Source organism: Lathyrus oleraceus, chromosome 6 (assembly GCF_024323335.1).
Source record: "Lathyrus oleraceus cultivar Zhongwan6 chromosome 6, CAAS_Psat_ZW6_1.0, whole genome shotgun sequence".
Taxonomy (NCBI): Eukaryota; Viridiplantae; Streptophyta; class Magnoliopsida; order Fabales; family Fabaceae; genus Lathyrus; species Lathyrus oleraceus.
The window spans coordinates 418,382,226-418,409,993 of NC_066584.1; the positions used below are offsets into that span (position 1 = coordinate 418,382,226).

General features: G+C 36.4%; 1 pseudogene; it reads left to right on the forward strand.

Annotated features, from left to right (window-relative positions):
• Positions 1 to 14,416: 14,416 nt before the first annotated feature.
• On the forward strand, positions 14,417 to 14,516 carry LOC127098778 (uncharacterized; annotated as a pseudogene).
• The last annotated feature ends 13,252 nt before the right edge of the window (positions 14,517 to 27,768 follow it).

Consider the following 27,768-nt stretch of genomic DNA (forward strand, 5'->3'; position numbering starts at 1 on the left):
CAAGAAGACAAATAAAGAAGAGAGAAATAATATGATATGAAGAAAAAAGTCGAAAGAGAGTACCAATTTATAGTGACCTTGTAACCAACTTAGGATTGATTTTATCGTTTATGCATTAAGTGTAATCGATTCCCTATTTATTGCTTAATATTTGATGAGATTAATTGTGAATTTGTTGAGATTCGCTGTAGATTTATTATGGATTCTAAACTTCTAATGAATAGATCTTCGACCTAATCGAGTAGATACAGTTAAATTTGAATTTCAAATAAGGCCTAATCAAGTAACCCTAAAGTCTAATAGAGAACAAAATTTTCCAGCTCTTTGGATTCTTTTGGGCCTGAAATGAGTTTAGGGTTTTGATTACTTTTGAGACCTCCCATTTTTTAGTTTTTGACCTCTTTTATCTTTACAAAATTTATCTTTGAGAACAAAGTCAGTGAAAATAAAATAAATACAATAATTTTACACATGTTAGAAAAATAATTGGAATTTTTTATGTTCATTTTCTAACAAGTGTTTTACCTTTTTAGCAACCGTAAATAAATCAGTTTTGATTTTAAGCAAATTTGGAATCCATTTTTTCGTTAATGAGATTTCTTTCAAAGATTTCTTCAAATTTTGAACAATATCTCCTTATAGGACAATAACTTATGATTTTACATTAGCTTTTGGCGTTACAGAACATTCATATAAAAGAAAATTAAGCCTTCAATTTTGGTACCCAAATTTTTTTGTATCATTTTGTATTAGTGGATTATATTTTGCCTCTAATTTTCTAATTGGAATTATGATCACAAAAAGAAGATGACATATTTCTCATTTTGATTTCACAACATTCTTTATAGAAATTATATAGAGATTATGAATTATTACTTTCATGAATTTTTCTAACAAAACAGAATAAAGAAACATGGTTTTTTATAGCAGTTACATTTAACATATTAATTAGAGAACTTATTTGCATGGCATATATTATTGAAATTCTTAGCATTGATTTTAGACTTATAATCTAAAATGACTTTACTGCAGATAGCACTCTAATTAGATAGAATCATAACAAGATTTTATCTATCTTTGCTCAACTTGCTTAAGATTTCATACAAATCTTCAATCTCATTTTTTTTACTCAATTTTTAAGAAATTTCAAATTTTATAAGGATCAAATTTCACGGTACATTTTTTAAGTTGATTCAATTTATCTATTTTTCTTTCATTTTCATCTTTTGGAGATTTAATATGATTCTTATATGTCAAGATAAATTGTTCTAACTCATCATATTTTTTCAAACTTTAAGACTTAAATCATACACTTGTTTATAAGAAATAGTGGTTATCTCATTATCATCTTTACAATTAGTTATAACACAAAGGTTTATCTCTTTAATTGATTCTTCATATGAGTTTGATTTATTTTTTTGTGAACTCACGTGATCTCCAAAAGTTTAAAATGACATTATTCTATACTTATCAATACTATAGTTTATGATATGTTTCTATAGAATTGATACATTTTAAAAAGATATTATCATTAAATATATAAGTTACGAAAGACAAAGAATTCATCAATATTAACATATTTATATAGAATACAATAAAGAATTAAAAATATAAGGAGTTGATTTTAAGCACTTACATCAACAACAAATATAGTTGAAGTATATAACATAAAAATCTTTAATAAAAAACTTTCTTATGCGGATTGAATTCGTATTATCCTTTGTTGAACTCCGAGTAGAAAAGTAAGAAATAATATTTAAAAAATGCAAATGAGATAGGGAATACTAAACAAGAAAGAAATAAGTGTTTTAGTATGCATAATCTTCACCAAATCGCGAGTGCCAAAAGAGGGTGATGGAGGTGCTTAGGTCAACCACAAGAGTGGAGAGAAAATGTGATTTGAAGTTTTTTGAAAACTTTTTATTCAAATTAAAGCTTTAGGTTTTCTATTTTATCTCTCCATGAAATACTTTGTTAGTTTGTTTCCCTTGTTCATTTCTTCGGTTTTCGTGACTTCTTCTTTTTTTCTATTGTTCACTCATTTTATTTATACTATTTTCTTTTTATATTATTTTAATTTACTCAATGTATGATGGAACATGTAAATATTCCAATATATAGATGAATTTGAAAAAAAATCTTAAGCCCCATATTGTCAGAAAATGTTGTGTATTTGTATATTAATTGAGAAAGCTCTAAGCTCCACAATTTTTAGATTACATATCTTGTCCAACTTACTTCATTATATAAAAAGCAATGCACATGTTTCATTTTAAAATACATCAGTTTTTTGTTTGTTTTTCCTTCCTCACTCTTTTTATTTTGCATTTTCGAATTGTCAAAGTGCCAACTTCTCCCGCTTTCTTTCTACTATTGAATTTTTTGAGAATTTTCTTGAATTCTTTGTAGAGAACTATTCTAATATTTGAATTTCTCTTTGTTTGATAAATTACAAAGTATTTTTTTATTCTCTTTTGATAATTATTTGAAAATTTCCTTATTTGAAAGATTATTTGAGTGGTCAAACGATCATTATTGAAATCTCTTTCGAGAATTATTTGAATTTCTCATTGTTTGGGAAATTATTATGATTGGTATTTATACTAGATACTATGAGTGATATCTATACCATATTTAACTGATTTTTGTACAATTAAATAGTATATTTCTAGATCGATTATCTATCGTGCAAGTAGTAATCGTAAAATATAGATTTGGGTTGTTTTATTCTGGAGGCGTCGTTGTTGAGTAATTGCTTTGTATAATTTTGGATAGTGTCGCAAAATGTCTTAAAGAGAGTGACTTAGTATGCGGCTCGACCGATAATTTCGTTAGTGGAAGTTTTTCAAAATCATAAAACAAAAATTTAAAGAAGTTTTTCAAACTGCCATAGGTACGAATAAATTATTTAATTTTGCGGATGTTGTTTCTAACAAACCATTAAAGTTTGAGAGAAGTTACTTCAAACGCTAGCAACAAAAATTGTGATTTTTATTAACCTGTAGTGTTATATTTGTAAAGGATATGGCTAGGGCGGTGACTATAGGCTACCCCTAAAAGGCGACAACTATGTCGCCCTAAGGGAGGTATTGCCTCGCCCCTAAGTTTTCCATATCACCCAGTCATGGGAAACATGAGATAAGACATCTCTTGGGCAGAGAGAAATCACGGCCAATAACTGACTCACATCCCCCTTGAAATAGGGATTCAATAGTTCATCATTGACTAGGTGGGTGGTGACTTTTCTGATCGCTCGACTGTGTGAGTCGAGAATGGGATACAAACTGCAAGTGCACAGTTCTATCGCGTAGTTTTAAAAGATATCGATCCCACAGGGACTTATGAATCGATGTACCGTTATCTAGAGTTACTTCGTAAATCTAAGGTGAAAATGTTTGATTGTTTGGGGAAAAACTAAGAGCTAAACTAATATCTAGATTAAATATCAATAAAACGGATATCGGTATGTAGTTCGTCAAAACTAGGGAATCAATTCCTTGTCGGTCACTCGGTTTTAAAATAAATCGTTTCGATTAACTTTATTGGTTAAAGGTTTTATCTCAAACTCTCGCTCTGTTGAAGAAACCATGATCTTATATTAATGTAGCTGTCACTTATAATTAAGTCAAAAATCATATTTTGAAAACAATAAAGTTGCAGAAACTCCTTTTAAGAAAATACTGACCGCTTTAAACACCCTTATCTCAAACTCTCGCTCTGTTGACTTAGGTTATACAATTAAATCTAAATGCTTAACTCTCGTCCTCACATTCAATCTTTAAAAATACTTTTTGGAAAAAGGTCAGAACTTAATTAATTCTAAAACTTGCTCTCGCCCTGAGATAGACTTAATGACTAACTTACACTGTCCAGTTAAAACCTCAAACTCTCGCTCTGTTGGTTTCAACTTCTTTATGTCTTTTACTTTTGTAAAAAATCTTGTTATTAAACCTGTAAGTTAAGACCATAAAAAGATTGATTCTAATTTTAAGTTTGAATAGACCGACTTAGTCTTGACCCCTTATTCTGCTTACTTTACATACCGATACCTAGGCAAATTAGCCAGACATGCTAAATAAATAAGAATCTATATCATGCATAAACAGACTCATTCCAGGCATGCAATGTGAATAAACAATAGGATAAAGCATAAAAATTTAAATAACAGCTAAAGAACCTGAATGCGTAATACAATGGTCTTGAACACTCCACCACAAGCCGGTAGGATTTGTTCTTCGATTCTTCAATTAAACAGTAAATTAAATCAAGGAAATAAAAACTCGAATATAACGTAAGGTTAAATCCGGTATAAAGTTGCACAGTAGTTTCCGGTGTAGAAACTACTACGCGAAAAATATCTAAAAGCTAAGAACGGGGGAAAATAAATTGCAAGGGAAAAAGAAAATAAAGCTTGCAAAATAAAATAAATAAAGTGAACGATGCTGGAAAGGAAGAAAAATAGGCAAAGGCGTGAAAAGTAAATTTGGCAGAGCTTCCGCAAAACTGAGCGTGCAAAAACTGTGTGTCCTTTTGGTTTGTGAGATGGCTATTTATAATAGCCTTGGTAACTGATTCCGTTTCTCCCATTCTTCAGCGTGGCTATATCCACGGCGTGCATATAGGAGACCAACTCCTTAACGTTATTCTTCAAGTCTTTCTGAGGGCGATACTTGCGCCAAAAAGGTAGTGGAGTTGTGTGACGCTCGTCACGCTATGTGTGACGTCCGTCACAAGTCTGTTTTGCGTGACGCTCGTCACGCACCCTGTGACGTCCGTCACAGGCACAGCGTTGATGACTTGTGCGCTTTGGGCTGGGCTTTGGCATTTGGTCATTTGTTTCCTTTTTATTGCTTTTTACACCTTTTTTCTCCCCTTTTTCACTTTTGCTTCAAAATGGGTACCTGATGTAAAATAGAAAAGAAATACTGCATAATATCTGATAAAATGGGATAAATTAAAGTAAATGATAATATAATCTAATTAAATTAAGTCTTAAAATGTGATATAATTTCGTGTTATCAAACTCCCCCATACTTAAATGTTTGCTTGTCCTCAAGCAAAATTCAGTATAGAACTTGTTAAAAGTTTTAGCCTGATGGAATTTTAAAGCGCACATCAATTCGTACTAGGTTGCCAATGGATTTTTGTTTAGGAGGACTTGAGTTTAATCTTGACATCAACAACTACCTTTACAACTTAGATAACCCTACCTTATGCCAATCAGTTCAAGTGCCCTATGATAGCTACCCTGGTTCCTCTAGTCTTATTTTACCCGTTTTCATTCTAGCGAAATCACATTAAGCCCTTTATCTTTTCGCGCACATAGTGGAGTAACCGGTTAGTGATTATGATCCGCATTTAGCTAGAAGTTCTGGTACATAAGTCGGATAACTTCATTATTCAGTCCATTGCAAATTGCGGGGGATCGAACCGTAGTCCGCCCTACCAAGTTCAGTACCAGATTCCTACTGAACCAATTCATAATGGATCTTTCGTATTGTGCTTTTACATGATCTGCAACCTTTAGATTAAATGATCCGGTAAGGATCACCTAATTTGATTAGTGCATTTCTTGATATATTTATGTATCTCAGGTTACTTTGGGGATCATTCACTTATATTCATCGGCTCTCCACGTAGTTTGCTATTAAGATGGTGCTGACTTCTGTATAAACTACTTGGGGTTACCATAGAACTAAAAGTTCAAGGAGTTCGGTATAATAGGTACTTATCCTGATCTAACATATTGAGGTTCTCAGAGCGTTGTTATGGTAATGATTTTGTTTTGATTTCACTCAAATTTTATAAAGTAAGCAACCTTTATACTTATTGGGTGTGTTAAAATTTTTTGTTATGGCTCGAGAAAATTGAGGGAAATAGATAATAGAAAATTTTTCACATTCAGGACTTAACTTTAAAAATATATATATATATATATATATATATATATATATATATATATATTTTTTTTTATAGGGAAATAACAATGAAAAGGGAGAGTACATACTTGAAACAAAGATGAGAATGGAAAGAATAATGTTTCCCCCCCATACTTAAACTAAACATTGTCCTCAATGTTTTAAAGGAAAAAAATACAAGATGGAAAGGAAAGAGAAAATAACAACTAAGGCTGCCTTCCACCTCTGGTTCTTGGTCCTGGTGATCTTTGACGTATGTCTAAGCTGTCGAATCTGCTAAACAACTCAGTAAACCGCTGGTCGGTTATGGCATTCCGAGCATCCTGTTGCTGTTGCATTTGACGCATCATCTGCATCATCTCTGTATTCTGTGCCTGCATTCCATCGATAGCATCCATAATGTCATCGTTGGTCGCAGGCCTTCGTCGTCGACGACGTTGGGAGGATGGGCCGGCTGCATTACTGGAAGGGTTTAGCGGGACTGATTGTTGTGTTGGCGGATGATCACCTTGTTCCATTTCTGCAAACTCATCTGTTTGCTGGTTTGTTTGTGAAGGCTCGGTGGTTTCAGGAGCGCTAAGATCGTAGAGGTGGCGGTTCGGGTTTGTGACATCGGTTAGGGTGGTATTGGGTAGCACAACACTTGGGACAGCTTGGTTGTTCACCATAAGATAGTATCCTCCGCCTACTCTGTTTTTAATCAGGCGGCTGGAGCGACAATAGCTGATATCCATAGACAGGGGTGGTAGGGATTCTAAAGTTTGGAGTTTATCCCCTAGGTTCAGGCCAAGTGCTATGGAGGTTATTAATCCACCAATTATGAATGGTTGCCGGCCTCTAGCACATAAGGTGCGGATATGATGAAAGAGAAAAGAGGCGGCGTTTACCTTAGTATCCGATTCGAAAACGCACTGGAGGAAAAAGAGTTCTTTTGAGTTGACCTTACTGTTGTTTGGTCTTCCAAAGAGTGTGTTTTGCAGGATACGGAGAAAATAACGGATGGTGGGGTTATGGATGTGGGAGAGAAGGAGTTCTTCCCAGTTGTAGGTATTTATACCGGAAATTTTCTTAAAAAGGTCGAAAACTAGAACTGTGTTCCAGTTTGAGGTTGGAGGGATTCTGGCATGCAGCAGACCTTCTGTGGGAAATTGTAGCATGGCACTCAGTTGGCGTTGGGTTAGAGAGTACTCGGTGTTAAACATACGGAAGGTAGCCGTACCGGTTAGAAATTCACCTTCACCGGCGGGAGTGGTGTAGTCGTAAGAACTTAGGAATTCTAAGGTTAGGGAAGGATAGGTGGGTTGGTTATGGGTGCAAAGGAAGGTTAAATCGGCTCTACGGAGCATCCACTCGATACCTTGGAGTAAGCCCAATTGTTGTAAACAAGTTAAATCGGGGTACCTGGTGGAAGCGACGCCTCGCTGTTGGAAGCGCTCGAATTGCTCCTGCTGATAGTTGTCATCTCCGGATCGGAAAATGACATTTCCGAAATTTTGATTTCCCGCCATTGTGATGAATTTTTGAATGAGTGATTTGGAAAAGGAAAAGAATTGTATATTTGATATGAGAGAATTGATTTGTGGTGAATGAAGGAAGTTTTGGAGGGTATTTATAGGAGAAGGATTGGAAGGTAGAAAGAAAAAGTGGTTGAAAAGTAATTAAGTGTGGTAAATGAAAAATGAATGGGGAATGTAAAAAGGTAGGGGTGTAACGTTCGTCTCCAACGGCTCCCCAACGTTCACATGTCTGAGAGGCGTTACGCTCGTCACAAGGCTGTGACGCTCGTAACAGGCACTAAGTGTGCCGTCCGTTATGGGTGGTGTGACGCTCGTCACACTTCCTTTTTGGAAAGGCTTAGTAGCGCTTCACAGAATCACTTTGGTAGCGTATTTTAATGTTTTATTTAGCTTATGGTTATATTTAGTCTGCAATTTTAATGCACTGGGCATGTTACTTGCTTTGTATAATAATAATAAGTAACAACAGTAGAACGTAACAGGCATTTGCATAATAAAATTAACTAAACAGCTTCAATAAAAAGGAGATCATAATGTATTACAGGAAGGGGAAATAATGAAATGAAATAGAAATAGACATGAATTCAAATAACATTAATGAAAAAAATCTAGCCTAAAACTAAATAACTTAGAAAGAAAAAAAATAAAAATAACTAAATTCCATCTATCTTCGGATCTCTGGCCGGAGGAGTAAAAGAGTTAACATGATGCCGTAACATACGTAACTGACTTGCCGTACTGCTCATGTGTTCTAGGACTGCAAGTCTCAGGCTGTGGAAATCTTCCCTGAGGGCGTTTTGTTCTGACATCAGAGCTTCAATGACGGTTTTAATATCTGTTCCTGGCATATGATGTCGGAGATCAGGCATGGCTGATTCTTCGGTCAGGACAGGCTGAGGAGGAGGATCAATATCATGGTAGCCGGATGGAGTCTGAGGGTCAGATTCAGCAAGAGAGATATGGTCAACATAGTGCTCATAGTCATCACAAATCTCATATTCCTGGATGGATTCAGTGGATCCATCAGGAGTTGGGGTTTCATTCAGGTTATAGAGCCAGTTCCTTTGGTTATGAACACTAGTCCTAGGATCGGGCAGGGTGAATAGGCAGAGAACCTGGTTATCAATAACAAGCTCAAACTCATCAGACCCTATGTTTGCTATAAACATAGTGTTGAAGAGGAAAGGTATACTCATAGTGGTAATGCCACAAAAAGGGTTCAGGTCAAGCATAGGCTGACGTAATCCAATAGCATTACCTATCATAGTTATCAGGCCGCCTATTCTAATGGGTGCTCTCTCATCCTGGATAAGGTGGTCCAAATTAGCTAGCATAAAAGTAGCACCGTTTACTGGACGGTTCTGGGAAGCACAAAATATGATGAAGAGTTCATCACGTGAAACTGAAGTACTATTTGGCTTCTTCCCAAATAAAGTGTGGGTCAGGATCTTATGGAAATAGCGAAAAGCCGGGTTATGTATGTTTCCAGAGAGAAACTCATGTTCTTCGGGCTCATCATTTCCAGTCAGCTTACCCCAAAAGTGTTCAAGCTCTCTATATTCAAAAAGTTCTTCCTGGCTTATAGTGAATGTATCAAAGGAGGTAGGAAAACTCAAAGGTTGGTGAAGTCTCTAATATTAAATTGGTACTCCATATTGAACATTCTGAACTGGATAAAACCTCTGGTAATTCCTTTTCCATGGCTAGGTAGATAGATTAATGAACTAAGGAATTCTAGTGTGAGCCTCCGGTAGGTGGTGAAAGGTCTCAGGATAGGGGAGGTCTCCCATCCTATCTGATTCAGCAAAAACAGGACACTCTGTCTCAGTCCAAGGGCAGTCATAGCCCAATCATCAGCATATAAACTAGGTAGCATCTCTCTAGTGGCTAGTTCTTCAAACCTTCGTTTCTGAGCCATTCCTCTGAACTTGATACCCATACGGTCAAAATGTCCCATCTGGTTAGTGTTAACTAGAGAAAAGAAAACATGAGTTTAAGTCAGGATTTGGCCAAATGCCGAAAGAAGAAAAGAATTATTATTATTATATATAGATATATATATATTTTTTTTCTTTTTGAATAAATCAATAATGAATACTAAATAGAAATTAAAAGAATAATTAAGAGAAAAATAGAGAAATGATAATAATAATAGAATAATAAAATAACAGATTAATTTGTGGGTTGTCTCCCACTAAGCGCTTTGTTTAAATGTCGCAAGCTCGACAAAGAAATTGTTAAATATTGTCTATGAGTCCTGGGGGCGTTTCGTCTAAGTGTAGAATTTGCGAATCCTCGTTGGTTTCCGCATAGTGATAATGTTTCAGACGTTGCCCGTTTACGGTGAACGGTTCTGTAGATTGTCCTTTTATTTCTACCGCTCCACTGGGAAAGATTTTAGTGATATGAAAAGGTCCTGACCATCTGGATCGTAGTTTACCCGGAATAATTTTAGTCTGGAGTTAAATAAGAGTACTGCGTCGCCTTGCTTGAAGATTTTCCTTGATATACGCTTATCATGCCATTGTTTCGTTCTTTCTTTATAGATTTTGGCATTTTCATAGGCGTCTCTTCTGAGTTCCTCTAATTCGTTTATGTCAAGGATTCTCTTTTCACCGGCGGCTTTATAATTCAAATTTAAATTTCTAATAGCCCAATAGGCTTTGTGTTCTAATTCTACCGGGAGGTGACAGGATTTTCCATAAATGAGCTTAAATGGGGTCGTCCCTATGGGAGTTTTATAAGCAGTTCGGTATGCCCATAAAGCTTCTGGTAATTTCAATGACCAATCTTTCCTTGAAGTGGCGACCGTTTTTTCTAGTATTTGCTTGATTTCTCTGTTAGATACTTCCACTTGTCCACTGGTTTGAGGGTGGTAAGGTGTTGCTATCCTATGTCTCACTCCATATTTAAGTAGTAGTTTTTCGAGTACCTTGGATATAAAGTGCGATCCACCATCACTGACTACTATCCTTGGGATGCCAAATCTCGGAAATATTATATTTTTAAAGAGTCTAGTTACTACTCTGGTGTCATTAGTTGGGGAAGCTATAGCTTCGATCCACTTTGATACGTAGTCAACCGCCACGAGTATGTATTTGTTACCGAAGGAGGATGGAAATGGTCCCATGAAGTCTATTCCCCACACGTCAAAAATCTCTACTTCCAAAATACCTTTTTGTGGCATCTCGTCACGTCTAGATATGTTTCCCGTGCGTTGACATCTGTCACACTCCTTAATAGCCGCATGTACGTCCTTCCATATAGTTGGCCAATAAAAGCCAGCTTGTAGGATTTTAGAGCAGGTCTTGGATGTACTTGTGTGTCCACCATAAGGCGCAGAGTGACAGTGTTGGATTATATTTTCTACCTCTTCTTCGGGTACACATCGACGGAAAATACCATCGGGACCTCTTTTGAAAAGTAAGGGATCATCCCAGTAATAGTGTTTTATGTCGTGGAAGAATCTTTTCTTCTGCTGGTAAGATAAAGTAGGTGGAACTATTCCGGCAGCTAAATAATTGACTAGATCAGCGTACCATGGTATGACAGATATAGCTAAGGTGGTTTCTACTTGCATGTCGGGGTTGTTCTCTTCCAAAGTAGCTATGAGTTTGTCATACGAGAAATCATCATTAATGGATGTTCTTTCTGGTTCAAGGTTCTCAAGTCTAGAGAGGTGGTCTGCTACTACGTTCTCAGTTCCTTTCTTGTCCTTGATTTCTAAGTCGAATTCTTGTAGTAACAAGATCCATCTTAGGAGTCTAGGTTTAGCATCCTTTTTTGTTAGAAGGTACCTGATAGCAGCGTGATCAGTGTAAACTATTATTTTGGCTCCTACCAAGTAAGAACGAAATTTATCTAGCGCAAATACCACTGCTAGGAGTTCTTTCTCGGTTGTGGCATAATTCATCTGTGCTTCATCCAGGGTTCTGCTTGCGTAATATATAACATGAAGCTTTTTATCCTTTCTTTGTCCTAAAACAGCACCTACAGCATAATCGCTGGCATCGCACATTATTTCGAATGGTTCATTCCAGTCTGGTGTCTGCATAATGGGTGCGGAGATCAATGCTTGTTTAAGAGTTTGAAATGCTTTTAAACAGTTATCGTCGAATATGAATTCAGCATCTTTCATTAATAGTCTGGTTAAGGGTTTAGTTATCTTAGAGAAGTCTTTGATGAATCGTCGGTAGAAACCGGCGTGTCCTAAAAAGCTTCGTACTTCTCTCACGGTTCTTGGGGGTTGAAGATTTTCGATTACCTCTATTTTGGCTTTGTCTACTTCAATTCCTCTGTTCGAGATGATGTGTCCTAAAACAATGCCTTCTTGTACCATAAAATGGCACTTTTCCAATTAAGTACTAAGTTTACTTTTACACATCGTTCAAGAACTCTTTCCAGGTTTTCAAGGCATTCTTCGAAACTTTGTCCGTATACAGAAAAGTCATCCATGAATACTTCCATGATGTTTTCGAGAAAGTCGGCGAAAATCGCCATCATGCATCTTTGAAAAGTTGCAGGGGCATTGCACAGACCAAACGGCATTCGTCTATACGCGAAGGTACCAAAAGGGCATGTGAATGTTGTCTTTTCTTGGTCATCAGGGTGAATTGGTATTTGAAAGAAGCCTGAATAACCGTCTAAATAACAGAAATGTGAATGTTTAGCTAATCGTTCTAACATTTGGTCAATGAATGGTAAAGGGAAATGATCTTTTCGGGTTGCTTTGTTTAGTTTCCTATAATCAATGCACATTCTCCATCCCGATTCGATTCGTTTAGTTATAGTTTCTCCTTTTTCGTTTTCAATAACGGTTATGCCTCCTTTCTTTGGTACAACGTGTACAGGACTAACCCATTTGCTATCAGATATAGGATATATAATACCTGCTTCTAATAACTTGGTTATTTCTTTCTTTACTACCTCACTTAGGATCGGATTTAGTCTTCTCTGGTGTTCCCTAGAGGTTTTACCGTCTTCTTCTAACATGATGCGGTGCATACAAATAGAAGGGCTTATTCCTTTAAGATCGGTTATGTGGTATCCTAGTGCGGTTGGATATTTTCTTAAGATATGTAGGAGTTTTTCTGTTTCGAGTCTTCCTAGATCTGCATTGACTATCACAGGTCGTTCAAGTTCTAAGTCTAGGAATTCATATCTCAGATTTTTGGGAAGTGTTTTCAAATCAGGGGTGGTTTGTTAAGACACTGCGTAGGATCTGGTGTTATTGCTAAGCATTGTTTAGATTTGTCTTCTAAAAGATAGTCTGATGATTTGTCTTCTCCTGACTCTGCTTCTTTTATGCATTCATCGATGATATCCATGAAGTAACATGTATCTTCTATTGCAGGTGCTTTCAAGAATTGGGAAAGAATGAATTCAATTTTCTCTTCACCTACTTCGAAGGTGAGTCTTCCTCGTTTTACGTCTATGATTGCACCGGCAGTTGCTAAGAATGGTCTTCCTAGTATAATAGGTGTAGTATCATCTTCTCTAATGTCCATAATTGTGAAGTCAGTAGGAATGTAAAACTGACCTATGCGTACGGGAACGTTTTCAAGGATTCCTACAGGATATTTGATGGAACGATCCGCTAGTTGTACAGACATCTTGGTCGGTCTTAATTCTCCCATTTCCAGTCTCTTACATATGGATAAAGGCATAACGCTAATTCCGGCTCCTAAATCGCATAAGGCTTTGTCGATGACAAATTTTCCTATGTGACAGGGTATAGAGAAGCTACCTGGATCCTTGAGTTTAGGAGGCATGTTTTGGATTATAGCGCTACATTCGGCAGGGAGTGTAACAGTTTCGCTATCCTCAAGTTTCCTTTTATTAGAAAGAATTTCTTTTAAGAATTTAGCATATGAGGGCATCTGCGTAATAGCTTCGGTAAATGGAATTGTAACGTTTAATTGCTTAAGGAGATCGACAAATTTTCTAAATTGGCCTACATCTTTGGTTTTAACAAGCCTTTGAGGGTAAGGTATAGGTGGTTTGTAAGGTGGTGGAGGTACATAAGGTTCCTTCTTTTCTAGGGTATCCTTATTACTCTCTTCCTTTTCCTTAGGTTCACTTTCCTCATTAGATTTCTTAGGGTTTTGGTTTTCTATCCTTGGATCAGACGGTCCTTCCACTTCCGTTCCACTTCTTAATATAATTGCATGAGCTTGGCTTCTCGGATTAGGTTGGGGCTGTCCAGGGAATGTACCAGTTGGTGCAGCAGTAGGTGCTTGTTGTTGAGCTACTTGAGATATTTGTGTTTCCAGCATTTTGTTATGGGTAGCCAAGGCATCTACTTTGCTTGCGAGTTGTTTAAGTTGCTCGCCAGTGTGTATGTTCTGGTTTAAGAAATCTTTATTGGTTTGTTGTTGGGAAGCTATAAAGTTTTCCATCATGATTTCCAAGTTGGATTTTCTAGGGGTATTATTGTTAGGATTTGGTTTCTGATATCCTGGAGGTATAGATGGGGTTTGATTCGGAGACTGTCCAGGTGCGTATAAAGCATTATTACTCTTATATGAAAAGTTTGGATGGTTCTTCCAATTTGGGTTATAGGTATTCGAATAGGGGCTTCCTTGAGCATAGTTTACTTGCTCTGTTTGGATTCCAGTCAAGAGTTGACATTCCGCAGGAGTGTGGCCTTGGATTCCACAGACCTCGCAATTCTGAGTTATAGCAACCACGGCGGTTGGTGGTGATACGTTTAAACTTTCAAGTTTCTGGACCAAAGCATCCACTTTTGCATTAACGTGATCAAGGTTACTTATCTCGTACATGCCAGTTTTCGGTTGAGGTTTTTCCACTGTTGTTCGTTCGGTTCCCCACTGATAGTGGTTTTGGGCCATGCTCTCGATAAGCTGGTAAGCATCAGCATAAGGTTTGTTCATTAGTGCACCACCTGCAGCGGCGTCTATTGTTAACCTTGTATTGTATAAGAGACCATTATAAAATGTGTGAATTACTAACCAGTCTTCCAAACCATGGTGTGGGCAAAGTCTCATCATGTCTTTGTATCTTTCCCATGCTTCGAAAAGAGACTCATTGTCTTTCTGTTTAAATCCGTTTATCTGGGCTCTTAACATAGCTGTTTTGCTTGGCGGAAAATATCGGGCAAGAAAAACTTTCTTCAACTCGTTCCATGTGGTGACTGAGTTGGAAGGGAGAGATTGAAGCCATCTTCTAGCGCTATCTCTTAATGAGAAAGGAAAAAGACGAAGTCGAATTGCCTCTGAAGTGACACCATTAGCTTTAACAGTATCAGCATATTGAACAAATACGGATAAATGAAGGTTTGGATCTTCGGTAAGATTTCCAGAGAATTGGTTCTGTTGCACAGCCTGCAACAACGAAGGTTTAAGTTCAAAGTTGTTTGCTTCGATTGCGGGCGGAGCAATACTTGAATGCGGTTCATCTTGCGATGGAGCAGCGTAATCTCTAAGAGCACGAGCTGGTTCTGCCATCTCGGTTAAAGAAGGAAAAATGTTTTTGATATCAGGAAGGTTTATAGGAGGGAGATTGTTTTCAGCACGATATTCCCGAATTCGTCGTAAGACTCGGAGATATAGTTCGATATCGTTGATTCGTAAATAGAGCGGTTCGCCTTGAGAGCGAGTGCGTGGCATACAAATCAACAAAGGAAAGAATAGAAGGAAAAAAGAAACCTTAGTCTCTACAGCGTAACGGAAGAGTTACGATATCGATTAAATAAAAGTCCCCGGCAACGGCGCCAAAAACTTGATCGCTCGACTGTGTGAGTCGAGAATGGGATACAAACTGCAAGTGCACAGTTCTATCGCGTAGTTTTAAAAGATATCGATCCCACAGGGACTTATGAATCGATGTACCGTTATCTAGAGTTACTTCGTAAATCTAAGGTGAAAATGTTTGATTGTTTGGGGAAAAACTAAGAGCTAAACTAATATCTAGATTAAATATCAATAAAACGGATATCGGTATGTAGTTCGTCAAAACTAGGGAATCAATTCCTTGTCGGTCACTCGGTTTTAAAATAAATCGTTTCGATTAACTTTATTGGTTAAAGGTTTTATCTCAAACTCTCGCTCTGTTGAAGAAACCATGATCTTATATTAATGTAGCTGTCACTTATAATTAAGTCAAAAATCATATTTTGAAAACAATAAAGTTGCAGAAACTCCTTTTAAGAAAATACTGACCGCTTTAAACACCCTTATCTCAAACTCTCGCTCTGTTGACTTAGGTTATACAATTAAATCTAAATGCTTAACTCTCGTCCTCACATTCAATCTTTAAAAATACTTTTTGGAAAAAGGTCAGAACTTAATTAATTCTAAAACTTGCTCTCGCCCTGAGATAGACTTAATGACTAACTTACACTGTCCAGTTAAAACCTCAAACTCTCGCTCTGTTGGTTTCAACTTCTTTATGTCTTTTACTTTTGTAAAAAATCTTGTTATTAAACCTGTAAGTTAAGACCATAAAAAGATTGATTCTAATTTTAAGTTTGAATAGACCGACTTAGTCTTGACCCCTTATTCTGCTTACTTTACATACCGATACCTAGGCAAATTAGCCAGACATGCTAAATAAATAAGAATCTATATCATGCATAAACAGACTCATTCCAGGCATGCAATGTGAATAAACAATAGGATAAAGCATAAAAATTTAAATAACAGCTAAAGAACCTGAATGCGTAATACAATGGTCTTGAACACTCCACCACAAGCCGGTAGGATTTGTTCTTCGATTCTTCAATTAAACAGTAAATTAAATCAAGGAAATAAAAACTCGAATATAACGTAAGGTTAAATCCGGTATAAAGTTGCACAGTAGTTTCCGGTGTAGAAACTACTACGCGAAAAATATCTAAAAGCTAAGAACGGGGGAAAATAAATTGCAAGGGAAAAAGAAAATAAAGCTTGCAAAATAAAATAAATAAAGTGAACGATGCTGGAAAGGAAGAAAAATAGGCAAAGGCGTGAAAAGTAAATTTGGCAGAGCTTCCGCAAAACTGAGCGTGCAAAAACTGTGTGTCCTTTTGGTTTGTGAGATGGCTATTTATAATAGCCTTGGTAACTGATTCCGTTTCTCCCATTCTTCAGCGTGGCTATATCCACGGCGTGCATATAGGAGACCAACTCCTTAACGTTATTCTTCAAGTCTTTCTGAGGGCGATACTTGCGCCAAAAAGGTAGTGGAGTTGTGTGACGCTCGTCACGCTATGTGTGACGTCCGTCACAAGTCTGTTTTGCGTGACGCTCGTCACGCACCCTGTGACGTCCGTCACAGGCACAGCGTTGATGACTTGTGCGCTTTGGGCTGGGCTTTGGCATTTGGTCATTTGTTTCCTTTTTATTGCTTTTTACACCTCTTTTCTCCCCTTTTTCACTTTTGCTTCAAAATGGGTACCTGATGTAAAATAGAAAAGAAATACTGCATAATATCTGATAAAATGGGATAAATTAAAGTAAATGATAATATAATCTAATTAAATTAAGTCTTAAAATGTGATATAATTTCGTGTTATCATTTTCCCAAAGAAACCTTAGGCCTAAAGCCTCTATAAATATTCCTCATACATGGGAAGAGGGGACAAATCTTAACTAAATTATTTCTACATAAGATACTGACACATATAGAAAGTCTTTCACCTCACGCGAGCAGGTCCTCTAAACCACCAAAAACACCATCGTACAGGGGTTCTCGAAGATGTGGGCAAGCCCTAACCACTGCTGGAACAAAATTGGCTTGTATCATATCTTTAATGTTTTGATAATAACAAAGTACTTAAAGAACAATAGGATATACGAACAAAAATTCAAGTGTGTGAGACCATAGACTAAAAATTTATGAAGAAAACCTAGTACTGTTACTGAGAATGAACATTCAAAGAGAAGATAAAGATCCATATTCTATAAGATCAAAAGTTGAATGACGTAATCATCTGATGATCAGAAGTCACTATGATCAAAGTCTGACTCAACCTCTAATGAATAGTAGCCTCTGATGCTCAAAATCTAATTATTTTCCTCTGATAGCATTTAAATGGAAACCCCTTTTATCATCCATGTGACAGTTGTTCCACATAAATAACATGTATTTGAAAAAAATTCTTATGGTGGATATTAGTTCGTGGGTAATAACTATCGGGTAATTATGAAATTGTTTCAAATGTTTTGTCTCACGCCCATTTGTCATTAATTTTTTTAATCTAAACAAAAACCTTTTTTCACTTAAAACACTTAATCATTTCAGCCTTCACACACTTCCCACATTCCACAACTCACACTTTTGTTCTAAAGCCTTCTTTATAAATAACCCACGTTTCACAAAACCCCTTTAGAACCCTAAAAACACCATTTGCGATGGCATCTACATCTTTTTCTCAACAAGATCCAAGATCTATTTCAAGCCTAGAACATTGAATATCAAAGATAACAATCTCAAGCTCATTGTGAAACAAATTGTTAATTTTAAATCTTTTAAGGTAAATGAGTATCCTCTAAAAGAGCATTTCGAAGTTCAAGGGTGGATGCATTTCTTCGATATACTTAATGGTCCAACCTATCCCTACTTTGTTAAAGATTTATAGGCTAGGGTTGAGGTCTATAATGAATTTAATGTGTCTTTTGAATAAAGAATGAAGATTGATGAAGATGAAGCGAACAGTGGGAAGTCAATAGCTGAGATGGGTCTGAAAGAGTTCAAAGAAGTTGAAATCATATCAGTTATAATGTGTTGGTTCTAAGTGCTGGCAGCAATTTTGGTAAAACAAATAGTGTTCACAAGATGTTGTGTGTGATGTCTTAACATAATATATCCTATGTACCTGTTGGAGTTCAAGAACATAATCATGCAGGATTGTTTCAGAATGTCATACACAATGCCATGGCATCTGATAATGTGTACCTGCTGGAGTTTAAATGGAAAACATGATTATGCAGGATTATTTCAGGATGTCATACACGATGTCATGACATCTGATATTATGTACCTGTTGGAAATTATAAAAGGAATCATGGAATTATGCAGGATTGTTCCAGGATGTCAGACCCGATGTCATGACATCCTGTACACAGAACATTCAGTATGAATGTCTGGTGTTATGTGATTGCGCATTTAATGGCAATCTATGTATGATTGAAGATCAGATTTGCAGGCGCCTTCAATCACTGATTACAACCTGATTTACTTATTTTCCAAGGAGATCTAACCAGCTGTTATGAGAAGATTTAATTGGAAAATAGTTTTAGGGTTTTCAAGATGTCCAAGCCCAGCTGAATGCTTCTATAAATAGGACATGGAAAACCTGATTTGATACACAACCAATACTGAGCGAAATACTGAGAGATAGCTAGGGTTTGTGTCTTGTTTAGTCGTGAGACTTGTAAGCCATTCAAGTCATCCATAGATGATTGAATTGGTCTGATTTGTGGTTGTAATTTGTCACTCAAAGCTTGTAAGCAAGAGTGTGTGTCTACTTGATCAAAGTTGTTAAGCAAGATCAAGTGTGTGTCTACTTGATCAAAGTTGTTAAGCAAGATCAAGTGTGTGTCTACTTGATTGAAACTGTGAAGTAAAATCAAGTGTGTGTTATTGAAAAGTGTTTTCTTTTCTAAAGGAATTGTTGTTTAAAATCACAGGTGTGATTGAAGGGAAGTGAGTGGGTTCTCATATCTAAGAGTGCTTAGGTAGAAATTGCACGGGTAGAGATTAGGTGAGAAAGACTGTAACTTGTTGAAGTGTACGAAGAGTCTTTGAACTGATTCTATTTAGTGGATTTCCTTTTTGGCTTGGTATCCCCCAGATGTAGGTGAGTTGGATCGAACTGGGTTAACAATTGCTTGTGTCTCGTGCATTACTATTCTTTATCTTTATCCTGTTTGTTTTACTCAGATATTAATGTCGTGACATTACCTTCGACATCTCATATCTGATACCAGAATTTCAATTGGTATCAGAGCAGGCATCCTGCTCTGGTTCTGGGTGAGATATAGGGACAATACTTTCTGGTACAATGGAGAGAGATGGAGGATCTGTTCACATGCCACCAATTTTGGATGGATCTAACTATGACTATTGGAAACCTCGAATGGTAGCCTTCCTAAAATCTCTTGGTAACAAGGCTTGGAAGGTTGTGTTAACAGGCTGGGTACATCCTGTAATTACTAAAGAAGGAGAAGCCACAACTGATAAGAAACCTGAAGAACAATGGTCCAAGGAGGAGGATGATCTAGCCCTTGGAAATTCTAAAGCATTGAATGCAATATTCAATGGAGTAGACAAGAATATTTTCAGGTTGGTAAACAACTGTGAAGTGGCTAAAGATGCTTGGGACATTCTCAAGACCACTCATGAAGGCACCTCTAGAGTAAAGATGTCTAGACTACAGCTGCTCACCTCCAAGTTTGAAAATTTAAGGATGAAAGAAGATGAAAATATTCATGAATTTCATATGAGTATCCTTGAAATTGCTAATGCCTCAGGAGCCCTGGGAGAGAAGATGTCAGATGAAAAACTGGTAAGAAAAATGCTCAGGTCACTCCCTAAGAGATTTGCTATGAAGGTGACTGCCATAGAAGAGTCTCAAGACATCTCCAACATGAGGGTTGATGAGCTAATTGGTTCCCTCCAAACATTTGACATGGGATTGAATGATGGTTCTGAAAAGAAAACCAAAAGCATGGCATTCATGTCAAACACAGAAGAGGAAAATAGTTAGGATGGTGATGAAGATTTGGCCAATGAAGTAGCAATTCTGGGAAGACAGTTCAACAGACTGTTGAAAAAGATGGTTGTAAGATCTAAGGCTAATGCCAAGAACATCTCATTTGACATCAGTAAATCCAACAATGCTGGAAGAAGAGCAAAGTCAGATGATAAGCCCAAAGAAGGAAAAGAAGTACAGTGCTATGAATGTGATGGGTATGGACACATTAGAACTGAATGTGGAACCTACCTCAAGAAGCAGAAGATGAGTCTTGCTGCCACTTGGTCTGATGAGAGTGAAACAGAAGAATCTGCAAATTCGGTAACTGCCTTGACTGGGAGATTGGGTTCTGATGAAGACTCAAGTAATGATGAAGTAACCTTTGAAGAGTTGGCCACTACCTACAGAAAGATGTGTCACAAAAGTGTAGAGTTGTGTAAACAGGTTGAAAGCCAAAAGAAGGAAATAACTCAACTTGAGAATGAGAAGGTAGAACACTTGGAAACCATCTCCAAATTAAAAACAGAAGCAGTGGTTTTGAATGCCAAGCTAGATGAAAGTCAACAAGTTGAAAGCCAGAAGATAGCACGGTTGGAGAATGAGAAGGCAGACCATGTGGAAACCATCTCCAAGTTAAAAACTGAAGCTATGTTCTTGAATTCTAAACTAGAAGAGATGACCAAGTATGTAAGAATGTTAAACAATGGATCTGACTCCTTAGACAAGATTCTCCAAACTGGACAAATAACATGAGACAAATCTGGCATTGGGTATAATAAATCTAAGCCTGAGTGCAGTTACACTGGTTGCAAACCTCAAGCCAAACCTAAGTGCAGCCATAGCAAACTTGTGATGTCATATCATATGTCACAACATCAGAAGAGAAGACAGCAGAAAAGGAAACACCAAAGATGGAGATGCCATTATTATGGGAAATTTGGTCACCTAGAGCCCTTCTGCTATAAGCTGTATGGTTATCCTAGCCCTGTTCATCATCAGACTCACTATCAACCTAGACCCAAACAACACAGGCCTGTCAACAAGAAGCAATGGGTTCCTAAGACTAATGTTACAAGTCTAATAGCTCACACTCCCCTCAGAGTCTCAGCCAAAGAAGAGTGGTATTTTGATAGTGGATGTTCCAGACACATGACTGGAAACAAAGACCTGATAACTGGTATTCATCCTCATGCCATAAGCTATGTAACCGTTGGTGATGGAGCAAAGGGTGAAATCAAGGGGATAGGAAAGCTTGATTGTCCTAGAGTTCCTAAACTTGACAAGATCCTACTGGTTAAGGGATTGACTGCAAATCTAATAAGCATCAGTCAACTATGTGATCAAGGTCTGAATGTTAACTTCATTAAAACTGAATGTCTGATTACTAACAAAGACAGTGAAGTGATTATGAAAGGAATCAGGACCAAAGACAACTGTTACATGTGGAACTCTCTAATTGATTATTCCTCAAAGTGTACCTATGTCAAAGAAAAAGGGGTGAAGATGAGTATATCTGCTAGAGGAACTCTCAAGAGTGATGAAAGACAAGTTTGTGGGAAATGTCAGATAAGGATGTCACACCAGAAGCTCAGACTTAACATCACTTCCAAAGGAGAAAAGCTCATGATGGCTCAAATAGATAGGAGGTTGATCAGATGGGTGAACATGTTACTAGTTACATGCAGTATGAAGTTAGAAAGAGCTTTGTTGGACTTAGGCTACAAGTCAAGCAGATAAAAGGGTCCATGTGTCTATCTCAAAGCAAAAGTGCCAAGAGCAATGTTGAGAAGATTGGGATGGAGAGTGAAAGGACACCTGCTCCTACACATTTGAAAGATGAAAATGGTGTTTTTGCTGAAGATATAGCAAATGGAAGTAGCTGTTCTCAACAGGGTTGGTTGAAATTACTGATGATTGCATACAATGTCACACTCGATGTCATGACATTGTACTATGACAACCTGAATGCTACAACTATGTCCAAAAATCGTATTCAGCACAGCTGGACCAAGCACATTAATCTCTGTCATCACTCCATTAGAAAATTTGTGGAAGACAAATTCATAGCTCTAAAGCATGAAATACAATTAGCTGACAAGTTTGCAAGGGATTTGGATGATAATCAATTCAAATATGTAAGAGGGAAATTAGGGATTTGGATTCTTGTGAAATTATGGCAATTAAAGTGGAAGGGAAAAGAAAATAAAAATATTGTCTGCTCACTTAAAAGAAAGAGCCACATTAATGATGAATCATTACCTAGTATTGGAACTAGTAGCTATGCCATTTCCACACGCTACCTAAACACAATCATTTCCTTCTTCATCCAACTTCTCAGAAAACCTCTGTTAGGGCAAATAGATTTTTTTCAAAAGTTCAACAACATGTCTCAACATCCCTCATCCTCAAGATCAAAACTCACTCATCATGCAAGGACTCCCTCCATGGAGTTTCTAGATGAAGACGTGTTGGATGTTACTTCTCTCTTGTGATACCAGATGACGCCCCAGGTCCTTCTTCCATGGTTGGAAGTAAGCAAGGTAACATTCCTGAAAAATCTCCTCATAAAGATGACATGCACTTTACTGATCGTACCATTAGGAACCTAGTTACTAGGATTCTGAATGAAGGGCATGCAGTCAAGGGTGTTTCTACCCCTCTGTCCAGAAGGGACTTGTGATACGGTGAACTGACTTTGTGTTTTTGCTTTGAAAATCAATGTTGCGGATAGCAAGAGTCGCCACCGACTTTTCTTTTATCCAATAAGGAAAGGCGGAAAAGAACAGGAAAGACCTTGATTAGATTTTGAGTTCGGGAGGTACATTATACAAAGGGAAGGTGTTAACACCCTTTGTATCCATGGTTATCCATGGGCTCTTAATTTCTTAACTCACTTATGTTTTCCTTGTTTGAGAAAGTGTTTGAGAAATATGGTGTGTTTAGAAAATATTTTGAAAGGAGAGTTTAACTTTGTAATGATTCTTGTACTAATGTATACAAAGTGTTTATCTCGTTTGATTTTGAAAGATGTTTAGAAAAATATAACTCGGCGATGATTCTGGTGCGAATGTATACCAAGTGGTGATTTTCTAAAAGATATTTTAAAAAGTGTGAGGTGTGAAAAGTATTTTAAGCTGTGAGCAAGCATTTAAGAGTTATCCCTAACCAAGGTCTTTATAGGTATTTCCTATCCTTAGGAGGGTAAAATTGTCCTTACTATTGAGAAGTAAGTAGTCTTATCCTTTGGATGTAAAGGATCATCGTGGGGTCGTCGATTGGTCATTGAAGGCAACATTTGTAAGGATACCTTAGCATTCAAAGAGACGATCATCATTTAATCGTAGGCTACAACGAAGGGTCATTGAGGGACAAAGTCATATATTCGAAGGCAACATTCGAGGGACTATGATTTATCTTGTAGGGACATTGACCTTTTGATCGAAGGGACTATGACTTATCTGTTTAGGGATGATGATGATTTAATCGAAAGGGTCTTTGCTAAGGGTATCCCCACATTCGCGGGACATGACCATAATATCGTAAGGCAACAAAGAGAGGGTTACCCTAGAGGTGCAAGTGTGGAAATGATTGGATTCAGATATATTATCTTGAATTAATTTATCTAAGTTCGATTATTTATCTTTCCATGCAATCCTATTAGCATACATGTAGACAGTTATATTCACAGTATGGAAAAATTAAAGTGCGAAAAATAAGACTACGCTATTACATGGCTTCGGGATGGGGGGTACATAATTTAAAAGGGGATATAAAATATCTAAATCTTAATTAACGAGTACAAAATTAAAAGGGCATACAAAATAATAAAACCTAATTAAATTAAAAAGAAAGAAATAAAAAAAATCTTAATTAAATCTATTACATAGAAAGTTCATGACAAATGAAATAAATAAACTAAATTTAAGAATGAATTAAGAATATTTTTAGTCTATAATAATAGAAACTTTTTTTTTATGAATTTATGGAAAAACTTAGACTAAATTGATAGAAATTTTAAAAGAAAAAAGGGAAAAAAATATAATTAGATTTTTATATTAATGAGTTTTATTTTAATAATAGAAAAATAGTGGTGAATTAATTATAGTGGAAAGGGAGTAAGTAAACATAGTAAAAACACTGACCTCTACGTTGCAGTGAGGGGGAAGCTACCAACGAGCCATGTTGGTCCATTCGTTATTTATTCGTCTTCATTAAAATATATATATTAATTCTACATGGATTTTTCCATTTTGACACAACACCACCATGCATGTTACAACTTTCTCTCTTACGGCAAGCTACTTTATTTTTTCTCATGCTGTTTCTTTCATGTGAATATAACGAACCTGTAACTTCATCTTATATCAAACCACACACATAAAATAAGATCATATATAATCATCATGCAATAATAAAAATAGCCATGCACAAATCAAGAAGCTTATATTATTTTACTCATGTATTAGTTCTCTTTACTGCAAGTGATAATGATAAAACAAACCTTACACACACATGTTAAAGACAACTAAGGATTTATATTATCACCATTATATCATCATCATTATTATGTAATAACAGCATGTGAAATAAACATAATCATGCTAGAAACAACACTCATATAATAATAATTAAATGACAGATATAATTCTTTAATCATACAAACAAAATTTCTCCAACATGCTATGACATATCAAGAACAAATGCATACTTGAATAAAGCAATATCAACATCCACCAAACCATGAATACATCATCTCAATATATATATTAAACCAATATTATTCATGCATGAATTAAGGAGTATTGCAAGGTAATCATGCTGGATGCAAATTCCCTAATGAACACTTACTGAAGATTTGATTCTTCTAGTTTGCTCACTGTATGTGTGTTTATTCAGGCTATGAGTGTTTTATGGTTGCTTCTCTTTTTCCTGCCCGTGAATCTTCTTGCTTCTGCCTTGCCTTGAGTGCTTTATGGTTGCTTCTCTTTTCCCTGCCCGTGAATCTTCTTGCTTCTGCCTTGCCTTGTGTATCTTCTTCTGCTGTATCTCCCTTCTTTTTTTCCTCTTTCCCCTATCGCTGCAGCCATATGAAGTATTTATAATGGTGTGGATTAGGGTTTAACCTTGCTAAATATTTGGATCCCTTCCTATACTTTAGGGTTTAACCTTGCTAAATATTTGGATCCCTTCCTATACTTTAGGAGAGTTAGGGTTTAACCTTACTAAATATTTGGATCCCTTCCTATACTTTAGGAGAGTTAGGGTTTAACCTTGTTAAATATTTATTAAATATAAATATTATTATAAATAATGAATAATTTAAATAAAAATTAATTTAAATTTTAGTTACATAATTGAATTAAAATTTAAACCTATTTCTATTTTTACTTTCATCATTTAAAAAAAATCAAAATTATTCTTACTTATATCAACCAAAATTATTTTATAATTTATGGCCTTAAAAAAATGTTACTCTTATAAATAAATTTTATTAAGTAAAAAACGTGAATTACTAAATAAATACTATTTATAAATAATGAATAAATGGAACATGAGTCACTAAATTATAAAAAATAGTTATTATAATTTAATGAGCTTTAACAAATAAAATTAATTTAAAATTTTAATTATACAATTAAAATTCAAATCTATTTTTATTTATCATTAAATTAAAACTATTTTATTTATATATATAAAATTTATTTATATCATACAGATAACCAAAATTATTATTATTTTTTATATCTGTATCACATAATAAATAAATTAAAATTTATAATTTATATGAGAATGTATGCTAATGAATGAATGCAAATGTGAAATGAATGCCATGTATGAATCAATTTATCATAAAAATTAACAGGCAAATTTTAGGGTATGACAGCTGCTCCTGTTCAATATTCTTAAACCGAGAGAATTAGAATGGTATGTACGCCATTCGTGATCTGGAGGTGGAAGATTATTGAACACTTAGAATGCCCCAAAAATTTGCACTTGTTAATTAAAAGATAGTCTTGATGGAGATGGGCTTAAAGATGTCATCCAGAAAGTTTGATGATGAGAGCTTCAGAGTGCGTCGTACATTAGACCATATCTGAAGACATGGGTGTCACACTGGGTCGTACGCTAGACCGTATAATGAGTAATCCATTAGGTGATATTAGGGTGAGCTGAACCTGATGAGATAAGGATCAGAATGGGTCATACGCTAGACCGTATCTGAGTAGCAGAGTGAGCCGTCCGTTAGGCTGTATCTGGAGACATAAAGATCAGAATGGATCGTACGCTAGATCGTATCTAAGTAGTAGAATGAGTCGTCCGTTAGGCTGTATCTGGCGATAAAAAGTAGTCGTACGCTAGACTACATTTCAGAATGTACTGTACGCTAGGTAGTATCTGATGAGAAGAGCCAGACTGGGTCATACACTAGACCGTATATGAGTTGCAGAATGAGCCGTCCATTAGGTTGTATCTAAGGATAAAAGATCAGAATGGATCATACGCTAGATCATATCTGAGTAGCAGAATGAGTCGTCCATTAGGCTGTATCTGGTGATAAAAGGGGTAGTCATACGCTAGACTACATTTCAGAATGTACCGTACGCTAGGTAGTATCTGAGGGGATGAATATCCAAATGGGTCGTACGCTAGACCGTATTGGAACAGTTGAAGGAACCATATGTTAGGCTGAATCAGAATGAGCCGTACGTTAGACTATATCTGATAATATTTGTATATGTTGTATTTGCAATAAATGTCTGGGATGTTAGACGGTGTGGCTAGTGATCGAGAGGGGGGGTGAATAGATCACCTCTTAAAAATTAACGGATTTAACGTTTAATCAGAGTTTTCAAAAACAGCAGAAAAAGCAGTCCCGAATCGACTTCCGTCTATTCTGAACTGCTACTAGAAAGCCGGACACGCAAGTGCAGTTGCTGGATTTTAATGAGAATGACAGAAATAATACACACAGAATATTAACAGATTGAATGCGCTTATCCTCAAATACTATTTCCAATGAACACAATCAAGTTAACCGTTTTGTCAAACAGTTAGTGTGTGAGTGGTTGATGATAAACAGCAATGGTGTATGACTAAAGGTTTTGTTATCACTGCTGTCCAGAAATATAATCAATCACCACACACTAACAGAATTTGCAAAACAGTATTTGAAACGTAAAGAAGATTAAGGTAAAAGTAAGATACGCAGAGATTTGTTAAGGAAGTTCCCCACGTCGTCCTCGCGTGTGGGTACGTCTCCCTCTCAATTTCAAATGAAATTGAGAACTTTGATTATCAATTATTGCCGAATCCGTTGATACAAGGTTTTGATACAAAGACAGAATTTCTAATCTCCAAGAACCTCTTCTTGTATAAACCTTCACTTGATCTGAGCTTGATCAAGATTTTCCTGCACAAAGTTGCAAACAATTCACCGGTTCCACGACCTGCTTGCGAAATCCCCCGATCTCCAAACGCAACGCTGCGGCTGAATCTGTTCTGCAAATGTGACTCCCAAACCCTCAAGAACACACCAGTTCTTGAAGGACAAACCAGTAGGTTTTTCCTAGAAACCCCCTTCAATCTTCTACTCAGCTAGATCCTCGATCGTTCCACTGCAACCCACAGCTAGATC